Consider the following 12,213-nt stretch of genomic DNA (forward strand, 5'->3'; position numbering starts at 1 on the left):
AAAATTCCTCATGTTAAAACACGTGCAACAATGTGGACTTACCGTCTCGCCATGGCCTTTGCTAAACCAAAGCAGCAGCTGTTGGTTTGCCTTTCTGCTCTGTGAGTGCTATTAGCAGCATGTGGTTTCCTTTCTCCTTTTCTTCAGAGTGGCAGTGACTGTAAAATAATCATGCGAAACAACGCTGAATATTGGTTTCCAACCCTTCTTTAAGATAGGAAAGGAGATTGTGTCCTCCCAGTTTCTCCATACCTCCCTCCTTTCTGGATCCACTCCATTTCTGTGTCTCATTAGAAAAGAGCAGACTTCTAAGAGAGGACAACAAAACACACCAAAATAAAATATAATAAGGTAGAGCAAAATCTCTGATATTTAAGTTGGAGTAGACAAGCCAAGAGAAGGAAAAGAGCCCAAGAGAAGGCACAAAAATCAGAGACCCACTCAGCAGTCGCACAAAAATGCTGAACTGAAAGTTATAACATATACGAAGAGGGTCTGATACAGACCTGTGTGGGCCCTGTGCTTGCTGCTTCAGGCTGGTGAGCTCATATGATTTAGAAGGACTTGTCTCCTGGTGTCCTCCATCCCCTCTGGCTCTCACACTCTTTGTGTAGGGTTTCCTGAACTCTAGAAGAAGGTATTTGATGGAGTCATCCAATTTCGAGCTGTATGTTTCAAGGTCTCTCTCTCTCTCTCTCTCTCTCTCTCTCTCTCTCTCTGCATAATGCCTGGCTGTGGGTCTTTGTATGTGTTCCCATCTGCTGCAGGAGGAAGCTTCTCTGATGATAACTGAGTAAGGTATTGATTTATGAGTATAGCACAATATCACCAGGAATCATTTTATCACTACTATTTTTTTTTTTTTAGGACCACAAAGATTTGTTTTTACCCTAGGTTTCTGTGCTATCAAGTCTTTCATTCTAGGTTACCCAAACAGTTTTGGGTATGAGTTCGATCTCATGTAGTAGGCCCTAAGTCAAATCAGACACTGGATGGTTACTCGAAAGCTTTGCTCTACCATTACTTTGCATATTTTGCAGGCAGGACAGCATTGTACCTCAAAAGGTTTATGGCTGGTTTGGTGTATATGTTTCCCTTTTGGCAGTTTGAAGATTACCTCTCCATACAAAAACACTAGAATATGCAAATGAAAACCATGTTACAATCCGTAGATCCAGAGAACTTATCTATTGAGTAAGGGACTAGTGTGGGGCTCATGAGTCTCCCTGGGAAAGGGAAATAGAATTGATTTTATGGGTGGACAGGGGGTAGGAGGACAGTAACAGGAAAATCAGGAGGGGAGGGCAAGGAAAAATGGGGTTGAGTGAGGAAATGTGAGGAGAGACAGCTACAATTAAGGGGCACTTGAGAGGATATATGGAAACTTAGTACAGTGGAAACTTGCTAAAATATATGAAGGTGATCTTAATGAGGTCTCCAAATATTGGAGGAGATGGAGTCCTAACTGGCCATCACCTGTCTCCAAATGAAGCTTCCAGTACTGGGACTGGGTTACATTCAATTGAGTTGTTAGCTAAAAGGGTCCCATGGAAATCCCCAAACATTCTAGGCTGTTGCCAAGACAGTAGATTGGTCTCCACAGCAGGTTGCACTTAAATATTGTGCATACTTATATGTATGTGTATTTTAGTTTATCAGTAGTAACAAAAGGAAATGAGACTATCTATTTGTGAATGGAGGGGGAAGCATGGAAGGAGTTGAATGGAGGGGACTTAGGAGGGGGTAGAGGTAGGAAAGGGAAGATATAAAAAAGGCTTAAGTTTTAGGCTATCTTAGAAAATTTGAGACTAGGATTGTCATGAGTTTCAGGTGAGATGATTATACACAGTGCGTTATAGGCCAACCTTGGATACATATAAAATAAGGCATCTCAAAACAAAACAGAGCAATTTAAAAATAAATAATAAAAATTAGTTTCAGTAACATTTTTCCAGAATAATATAGTGATTTCAAAATAATGCAAATTTATACAGCCCAAAGTCCATTAGGTTAAAAACAAAACAACAAAAGGAAGTGTTTTAAAGTGGTATAATTAGCTATACAATAATAAAAGCTCAGAATACACAATATTGCAACTAAACTGCATGAATTTACTGATCTCTATGAGTACCGAAGCCAACAACCTAGAAAGAGACACATAAGAGGCAATTGAAAAGAAATGCCTTAAGGGCAAAGACAGGGAGGGCTTCGAACACATGTGATATGAAGGTGGAATGTGGGTTGCTGGGGGCAGGAATGTTAAACAGGGATGGGTAATAGAGATGGTGAAGAGGAATAGTGTGAGGAAGGTCAACTCTAAGTATGTTTGAGAATACCCTGATTAAATAATTCATCTTCATAGTTTGAAGATCATCTTCAAATATCTTGCATGTGTCATTTATGTTGGAAATAGCTGGTTTTATTTTTCATGACCAAAGATCCAAGAAAATCCTATTTTTCCTAGATTCTTCCAGGTGGGAACCTGTATAAAATTTTCTGAAATATTTCACTGTTTCCTTTAATTATCCTAATCTTCTCTTGAAGTATGGCTCTGTAGAAGAGTTTTTATCGTATTTATAAATCACATATAATTTATGTGAATAGCATACTTGTATAAAAGAAAAGTCTATTTTTTAACCATCAATTTAGTGGGCAAGAAATACACCTCAGTTTGATTGGGAATTCAAACCTTGTTAGTTTGGCTTTATTTGCCAGTGAACAAGTAAACCTTCCACAGAAGTCAACACTTGAGTCAATTATGTGGGCAGAAACAACTCTCTAACCAGCAAAGTTACATCTGGGAAATAATTAGTACTCTGCCTTTGGCATTCAGCTACATGGTTAGAAATAGGGATTAGAAAAAAAAATGTGTTTCTGGTACCCAAACCTTGTATTACTTCGTAAATAACATTGGTCCTTTGACCAGAATGACAATGGAGGACATCTGTGGCATAATATTACCATTGCATACTTCATAGGCATAAAATGTTTCTTTGTCTTAAGCCACACTAGTTATCAATGCCACAAGAAAATGAATAGTGTTTCATGAGTGTGTCAGAAGCTAAGGTGCTCAGCAACCTTTTGGTTCTCTAATATCATGTGCCATATATACGTTCCTACCTTTGTAGGGTAAAAATGATCTAAAGGTCCCCCCAACTTTGCCTTTTTTTTATATCTTCATACTTATGAATTTGAATATTGAAAACTTAGTATGTATTGTTTTCCTTTCAAGATGAAGCCACTGAATGTCCTCCTAAATATTTAGTATTTAAAATCAGATCATTGAACATTTTTTTTTTTTTTTTTGGTTTTTCGAGCCAGGGTTTCTCTGTAGCTTTGGAGCCTGTCCTGGAACTCAATTTGTAGACCAGAGATCCACCTGCCTCTGCCTCCCAAGTGCTGAGATTACAGTCGTGCGCCACCACTGCCCGGCCGAACATTCATTTTTTAATATTTTCTATTTTAAAATATGCTCAAGTTTTTACTATGTACAGCCAATTTTGTTATATGAATAAATACATTTCCTTTCTATATTTTCACTGAGTCCAAATTTTGCCTCAAGTTTCATATTTGTACCCTAATCATTTTAAAGACTTGTTTAGGGAAATAAATCTTAACATGACATCCTGCTAGATTTTAGAAACTGAATGAGCTAGAGTTGGCAGAGTACAAATGGGAGCAATTTAACTTTTTGTCAAATTCCTCCATGTAGTATCCCCTGTGACTCAAGGCCCTGTATAAATTACAACAAATTTTATAGATGTCTTTTGTAGTTGTTTTTAACACCTAAAGTCAAATTCATCTTAAGACATGTTAGAGTATGGAACAACACCCTCTCTTGGCATATCCTCTGCTATCTGAAAACATCATTGAGGAGGGTTTAGAGAGGAATAGCTACCTTCATCACTGTATATCACACCTCTGCATGTGATGTTTCTGTGGGATGATTTTGCTGTTCTTTGATGGGAGACAGATCTCACTTAAGTGACAACATTCCCCTCAGTCTCTGATTCCAGTTTAGTGACACTGAGTACCTGACTTTATTAGGTTAGTAGAAAGATATTCTCATTGCTCACATTCTAATTATGAAGAGTATATACTTAGGCTCATGACAAATGGATACCTTTATGTTACAGCTCAAGAGCACTATGCCCAATATGGTATAACTTTGAGTTAGATTCTGGTACATTGCTTTCTCTGGGTAGAAATTACAGTAAATGAAGTATTACATTTTACTAAAGAAGATTATTTTAAGAAATATGTATAAGCCTTTTGAGTACGATATGACCTTTAAACAGAGAGAACTGTTCCCAGAGGAAGAAGAAATTCCAGCAATGAATAAAAGCTTCAGCTTGTATCTCAGCCTTCCAACTTATATTTCTTGATCAGATATAGAGTTGATGCTTTCATTGAGAGCACCTTCAAATACATTCTTGCAATAAGTCTTTAAACTTATTGTTCTTTCTGATAATAAATCTCTTAGTTCATGTCTCTTACTAATTATGTCTTTGAAATTTAAGTTTATTTAGAACTCATCAGGGTGCAGAAGGAGTTCATGGAAGAGTCTGAGGATGGATTCTCTGAGTTCCAGCTTTTCAGTCTTGGTTCTGTAGATTTACTAGATTTTAAGAGATGAAAGAATCTGTATTTTGTTGGTTAAAGAGTCTGACTGGCAGCTCATCACATGATATGATAAGTAAACTGCTGTGTATGACACTCATGACTGGAATATTATACATAAAATGTTCTAGATGACCATGCATTTGATGCTTCAATGCATTTAACATCAAGCAAAAGACCATAAATAGTGGCTGATTGCATATGCAAATTTGGGGAAACAAATAGAGAAGGCCTCCAAAGATTCCCCCCAAATTCCTCATAAATGACATTAAAGTTTCTATACTTTTTATGTCTGACCTGAAAGAAAAAAATTAACTTTTGAATCTCTATGACTAAAAATTCTGATTTAAACCCAGTTTCTCTTTGCTTTAAACTACTGGGATGGAAATTATGTCTTCCCAGGAATCAACCCAGATTCTTATTTGGAGTATGGGAACTTACAAAGCAAAGTAGAATTCCCAATTATGGAGATTTGCTCAAGTACAATGTGGATAATGAGTAGAAATCCTAAAGTTTGTGATGTGATAGTGTAATATGGAAGGATCTTAATAGAGGGAAGCAAGCTCCTGAATTACTCTGACTGTTAATCTTAACTTCTGGACCTATAGTTAGATAAGACCTGATGAACTATGAAGAGGTTTGTTACTTACAAAAATCATGACATGATAGTTATAATTGATACATATAGAAATCTGTAAACTGTGTGAAAATAGACCTTAGCATTGTAGGATCATGACAAAATAAACTACAACCATGAAGATAAAGCATATTTAATTCTTGAAAAAGGCCATTAAGTAGAAATTTGCATTCAGTATTTTAGTTCAGGAAGTGAAAGAGAGAGCCACACTTTATTTGGTTTGTGGGTAGAAACTAGAATCCAAATGTGGCTTCAATTAGTATAGTTGAAAGTTTACATTAGACTGACTGAAGTGTTATGGAATCTGGGATTCAAAATTCTGAAGAAAGTAAAATATTCAAATTGATTAATCATGGCTGTTTGCTCACCTATGTTGTAAAGGCACATATCTCTTTACTTCAGGCCTAAGAATTAATTATATAAATACATACAAGACCATACATAGTTTTCTTTATCTCATGAGAAGTAAGTCTCAGTCTCCCCAGTTTTGTAGGACCATTTCTGTAAGGGAATCTAACTGTTGTTTTAATTCAGAAATGATAACTTTTAATGTCTTTAGGTTCTGATCAACCTATCTACTTAATTTAAAAAGCATCATAACAGGAACATTTAGTCAAATCGTTAGTACATACCCACCAAGTAGTCTCAGAGCCTTGGTAATATTGCTGTTATCCAGATGAACCAAATTAACCCATAAACCAGAATAATAGGCCTCAGAATAAGGGGCAGAACCTAGGTTAAAGTTTGGGTTATTAGACAAGTTTTGGCCCCTTGTAAGTCCCTAATGTTAATTTGGGAGTTTTCTAGGTCACACTAAGATTTGTCAGTCAACGGGCTGACAGTCTATTCAGTTCCTATCCCTGTGTAGTATGGGGGCTTAATGTCTAAGCATAACCAGTAATCTTAACCAGTTTCTGTCTAGGAATGATGCCCTCTATCCCCAGCTCCCTTCCCGTGGCATGGAGTGCTGTGGGATAATGCTCTTGTACATTGGTTGATAAATAAAACACTGATTGGCTAGAAGCCAGGCAGGATAAACAGACAAGGAGAATTCTGGGAAGAGGAAAGCTTGAGTCAGGAGTTGCAAGCCAAACCCAGAGGAAGCAAGATGACAAGACAGAACTGAGGAAAGGTACAAGCCACGTGGCTAAACATAAATAAGAATTATGGGTTAAGTGTGAGAGCTAGTCAGTAATAAGCCTGAGCAAATGGCAGAACAGTTATAATTAATATAAGCTTATGAATGATTATTTTATAAGCAGGCCACAAGACTGTGGAGGCCTGGAGGGACTGGAGAAACTTTCCAACTACAATAGAGTCTGACTCCCAAAGGCTAGAATCTTTTTAAATGAATTTTTCAGGAAGCCTCAGTTTCACAACCCCATTTTTTAAATTGAAAACTCCCTTGTTTTTGGCTGGCCTTAAGGCATACATAGAATTGTAAACTCTGAAATTTTATCTCAAGAGATAAATTCCAATATCTTTCCTTTCTCCAATACAACCAGACATTTAAAATGGGCATCAGTGAGAAAAGGTCAAGAAGAATATGGGTTGTTAGTCTGTAGTCACATTAACTGACACCTTTCCTGTATCTGTCTTCCTCAATTCCCAGGTTTAGGCCAGAGGGTAGTGGGGCTTGGACCATAACCCTATACTCATAACTGTAGGACAAAACTCAAGACTCAGGCGATAGAAGGGGAGGAATTTGAAGGACCTGGAGCCCACTATAACCTTAGTTTTAATGGGTCCACAGTCTAGGAGACAGTCTATTTGGCAGCAACTTATGTGCCTTCCACTTTCTGGATCTGAGTGTGGTGGATCCATGGTGTAATGCCAGCTACCGTCACAGCCATAGCAGTGGAAAGAATCACTGTGCTCCTTTGGTTTTGATTTCAGTGCCTCTTTGGCAACCTTCTTGGTCTAGACATTATCATGGGACACAAACAAGAGAAAACTGGTAGTGGATTCAAAGGTCTGCTGGGTCTCTCACATAGTCTAACAAATAGCCTTCATGGACAACTGGAGGGCCTGTAGTGACTTCCAAAAGGTATGGTTAGAGAGTTTGCTGTGGGAGTTCTGTATGGCAAATGTGTTGCTCTGATTGGTTAATAAATAAAACACCAACTGGCCAATAGCCAGGCAGGAGGTATAGGCGGGCCTAACAGAGAGGAGAACTGAGGGAACAGGAAGGCAGAGGGGGCGACTGCTGGAGCTGCCGCCAGGACAAGGAAGATGTAAGATACCAATAAGCCATGAGCCATATGGCAAAGTATAGATTAATAAAAATGGGCTAAATATAAGAGTAAGAGCTAGACAATGATAGGCCTGAGATAATGGCCAAGCAGTTTAAATAATATAAGTGTCTGTATGTTTATTTTATAAGTGGGCTAAGGGACTGCCAGGGATTGGCAGGACCTGGAGAGAAAACTCTCCAGCTACAAGAGTTCTTCCAAATGCTTGTTGCTGAGCTAGGGAAGAAGTGGTAGAAGTCTTCCAAACATAATCTCATACAGGGTAAATCCCTCCCAACATGGGGTGGAGCAGGCTCAAAGCAAAGTGAGGAGATCTATGCACCCTTCATTGGACACTAATGAGAATTTCACTAGAGCTTCTTTTCTCATTTGGTTTATTCTTTTTACCTGGCTAGAAAGTCTGAGGTCAATATGCACAATGAAACTTTCAATCTCTGCCTAAAGCTTTAGCTATTAATTGAGAGATTTTTGGCTATGAAAGCCAGGCCATTCTCAGATTCCACTGTTAGGGAGAGGCCAAATCAGAGAAACGGTTTCTGGAAGATCTTTTTAAGCTACTAGTTGAGAAGTTTCAGTTTGGGTGGGTAACACATCTACCTATCTTGAAAGGGTATCTATAAAAGTTAGCAAGTACTTTTATCTTCTCCCAGAAGCCTTTGTCTCAGTGAAGTTACTTTTCACAGAGTTTGCCAGGGTATTGTACTCTTATTCAGATCCTTCCTGGATAAGTGCTCTCTGTTTTGGATTTAGTTGAGCATAAATGTGGCATCTGTCTATTATATTCCCACACTAGGCTGCCCAGTGTAGGTATAACCTCTCTTGGTCTGAGCAACTCTTAAAGTTTTGTGGACCCCAGATGAGTAGCCTGGTGAAGCCAGTTACCAGGGTTCTACCAATCGTTTCTGGGAGAATGACTTTTCCCTCTGGTGTCCTCCACAGATCTGTGGGTTTGAACTGTCCATTTTTTTTGCATCCTCTATTTCCTCCTAGTTGTACCATGGAGTCTCAGACAGCACTGGTTCAGGGTCTGCCATCAGGATATCAATGGGCTCCACTGGTTTTAGGGCCCTTTGTCAGGAAGCCATGGCAGTAACCCAGCAGTAGATGATATTAATTCATAGGGAAGCCAAATAGACTCTAGGAGGGCCAAGATTTTCAATTTGTTTTTAAAGTTCTTTCCCCCAGTGGTGAAAATCCCTCATTCTCTATAGATTATAATGTGGACATAAACAGCAGCAGTAAGAGCATAGCAAGTATCTGTGTAAATGGTTGTGGACTTTTCTTTTTTCCATCTGAGTTCTGCTTTCTGGGCTGAGGCACCTGGCATGGGTTCAATGTCTTTCAGCTAAAGTTATTACTGAAGGTCTCAAGTACCTGGTTTCATCTTTCATCCCATAAAAGTCATGGATGAGAACCTGTGGGTCATCATCAGGCAACAGGGTGGTAGGATTGGTGGTGGTGGGTTTCTCAAACTGAACTTGAGGGTAGCCCAGGAGTAGGACCTGGTATTGTGCCATGTAGGCATTAGGCACCAGTGTTCTGTTGTTCCTTGGAGGAGGGCCTCAACCAGTGACATGGGGTGCTGTGTGTTATAAGATCTTGACCCAGAGTTAACTTGTTTGTTTTGTTGACTAGCATAAGCCATCACAGCTCTTAGATGGGCCATCTTGTGGCTACAGGGTCCAACATGTATGCTGTATGATGTTTCCCTGGCTCCAAGCTTGTGTTAAAATCCCGCTTACGATGCTGTTTTTCTTTCATGGACAAACAGTTGAAAAGAAACATCTGTAAGTGCTAGGGCTGTAGCCAAAGTTAGAGCTGTTTTTACACCCTCAAATGCCTTTTGTTTAATCTCAGTCCAGATTAGGGGTTCAGTGGCCCTCTTTGTGCTAGTATATAAAGGCTTACTATTTCTGCAAACTCTGGTATCCAGAGGTAGCACTACCTAGCCACATCTAGGAACTCTCAAACCTTGTTCTTTAGCATTGGGATCTGAAGGATGGCAGCCATCCTACTATAAGAAAGGCTCCTTTTGCTTCCCCTGAGCTAATAGCCAGGAAAGTTAGCCCTTGTGTACAAAGCTGGGCTTTCTTAGCTGAAATTCCATAGTCTGAGGTGTGTAACTCTTGTAGCAGTCCTTCAGTGATCCCCTTGTAATTGATTTTCCAAGATCCTTGGTCAGCTTGGTCCAGGTATGTTGCCTGCTGTACCTTCCCACCTGGTCTGTCCATTTAAAAGCAAAGATGTGTTGACCCAGGTCTGCCAGTGAGGGACAGAAGAATGTATCTTTCAGATCCAAGATAGTGTACACCTGTTTCTCTGGAAGGATCAGACTCATGAAAATCAGAGGTCTCATGTTTCTTCATAGGCAGAGGAGACATACTCCAGGGTCACTGGTAGGGCACCAGGATGTCTATCTCTTTAAGTCAGGCAATATGGACTGTAATTTCCAGGGTCATTGGGCATTGTTTAATCTGGGTGGAGAATGGGTTTTAAGCAGTGTTGGGGGTGGAGGGGTGATGTCTCACACCAGATAAAACCACTGACCAATCCAGGAAGCAGAACTGACCCAAACACATAGAAACACACATATGGAGAGACACAGGTAAAAACAACCAGTGGTGGATTTTACACAATCATAAAACTGAGACAGGCATAGAGAATCCAGTAATGTCTCACATGGATCCATGATCCAGTGATCAGCAGGCATGTCCAACCTCTCCTATATGTGCAAATGAAAGGTGCCCTTGACTAGATTTACTTCCAGAAGTGACAGACCAGATGAGTTTCTTATTTGTTTACTTTTGAGGTAGAAGAGTGAAATTCCCCAAAGTGTTAGGCAGTGATTAAGCAAAAGTAGTGGTGGGAACCTGGAACATCTCAGGTTGTGCACCATTAGAAACCCCTTGACCACCACATTCTTCCCTGCTCCAAAGGGCTCTGAAAGCCCTCGTGTCTTGAGGTCTGGTCTCTAGGCATCTCACTGGAGCTCCAGAATGATGGGTTATGTCACTCTTTATGCTATGAATGTTTTGCTCTGATTGGTTAATAAATAAAATTCTGATTGGCCAGTAGCCAGCCAGGAAGTATAGGTGGGATAAGCAGACAAGAAGAATGTTGGGAAGAGGAAAGCTGAGTCAGGAGTCACCAGCCAAACACAGAGGAAGCAAGATATGAAGGTAGAACTTAGAAAAGGTACCAAGCCATGTGGCTAAACATAAATAAGAATTATGGGTTAATTTAAGTGTAAGGGCTAGTCAATAATAAGCTTGAGCTAATGACCATAACCATTTGTAAATAATATAAGCCTCTGTGTGTTTATGTGGGTCCAAGCAGCTACAGGACTTGCAGGTAAGAGAGATGAGATGTGTCCTGACAATGAGCCAGGCAGGACACAGGAAAACTTCAGCTACAAATAGAGCCCACATGTGGTGACAAGAGTTTCCACCTAAAACCTGAGAGAGCTTAAGAAGAGATTATAAATGTAGCTAAGAGCATTTTCCTAGTTCATGTTGCTCATGACAGGCCTAGGTACAATGATGTATCCTGTAGTGGGTAGCCATTCCAGCTTTGATCTGTAAGTTCCAACCCCCATTGAGACTTCGGCAACTGTCACGCCTACAAGGCGGGGTGAAAGGAGGCGCCTGGGGACCTGAGATCTGGATCAGGGGGCTCTCTCTCTGTTGCGGGACCCTGGACTAGAGAGGTGTACCAAGCAGAGCTCCAGAGAACACCGCTGGACTGCGATACACCTTCCCCAGACTCCGCGACCTACCTATCCCTTAATTTGTAAGTTACGCCATTAAATAAATCTCCTTTTATCTACGTGGAGTGGCCTTAATAATTTCACCAATATCTGGCGCCCAACGTGGGGCTCGAACCCACGACCCTGAGATTAAGAGTCTCATGCTCTATCGACTGAGCTAGCCGGGCTTTTTTTTTTTTTTTTTTTTTAGATAAAAAAATGGAATGGATAGGTATAAGGTATTATGGTAGATTATTATATATACTAATAAACAAATTTAATAAAATAACAGCCTTAAATAATTTGCACTGTAATTTGCACTGTTATAGATTCTTATATGTTGATACAAATGTAAACTATTTTTATATTCCTGTTTAAGATAATTTGTATATTGATACAAATACAGAACTATATTTGTTATAATGTACATATATTTCTACTCTTATTTGAAATACTTGTATATTGATACAAATATAAATTTATATCTGTCATACTTTATGTATGTTCTACTTCTGTTTAGGATATTCTGTATATTGATATATATTTAAGATTATTGTCATATTGCATATTGCACTATATACTCCTACCTCTGTTATAAATATGTTGTGTATTGTCACAATTTTGAAGTCATCGTCCTTTACAGTACATTTGCTTATAGACTGTTTACCTTGTTTACGTGAAGCCTTAGTCCTTAGGTTATTTCGGTAGATAAAACTTATAGATTTATAGTCACCTATGCTTGTCATCTCTATAGTTACGTTAGTTAGGTTATCCAGATTTACAGATACATAGGTCAGATGGACAGGTAATCTTCAAACACTTCATAGACCTAGAAAATATGACATTTAAATAACTTAGAATTCTGTTGATATGAGACATAATTGCTCCTGGCTGCACCAATTTGATCCCGAGAGAATGTTGGGCTTCTAAGACATTTCCATTTGGAAGTTTGTCTTCTT

General features: G+C 39.2%; 1 non-coding gene across 1 annotated transcript; it reads right to left on the reverse strand.

Annotated features, from left to right (window-relative positions):
* Positions 1 to 11,369: 11,369 nt before the first annotated feature.
* Positions 11,370 to 11,442, reverse strand: Trnak-cuu (transfer RNA lysine (anticodon CUU)). The gene has a single exon. It is a non-coding gene; the product is annotated as a tRNA-Lys (tRNA).
* Positions 11,443 to 12,213: the final 771 nt, after the last annotated feature.

This window comes from Peromyscus californicus, unplaced genomic scaffold, assembly GCF_007827085.1.
Source record: "Peromyscus californicus insignis strain IS unplaced genomic scaffold, ASM782708v3 Scaffold_15__1_contigs__length_86483966, whole genome shotgun sequence".
In the NCBI taxonomy this organism is placed as follows: domain Eukaryota; kingdom Metazoa; phylum Chordata; class Mammalia; order Rodentia; family Cricetidae; genus Peromyscus; species Peromyscus californicus.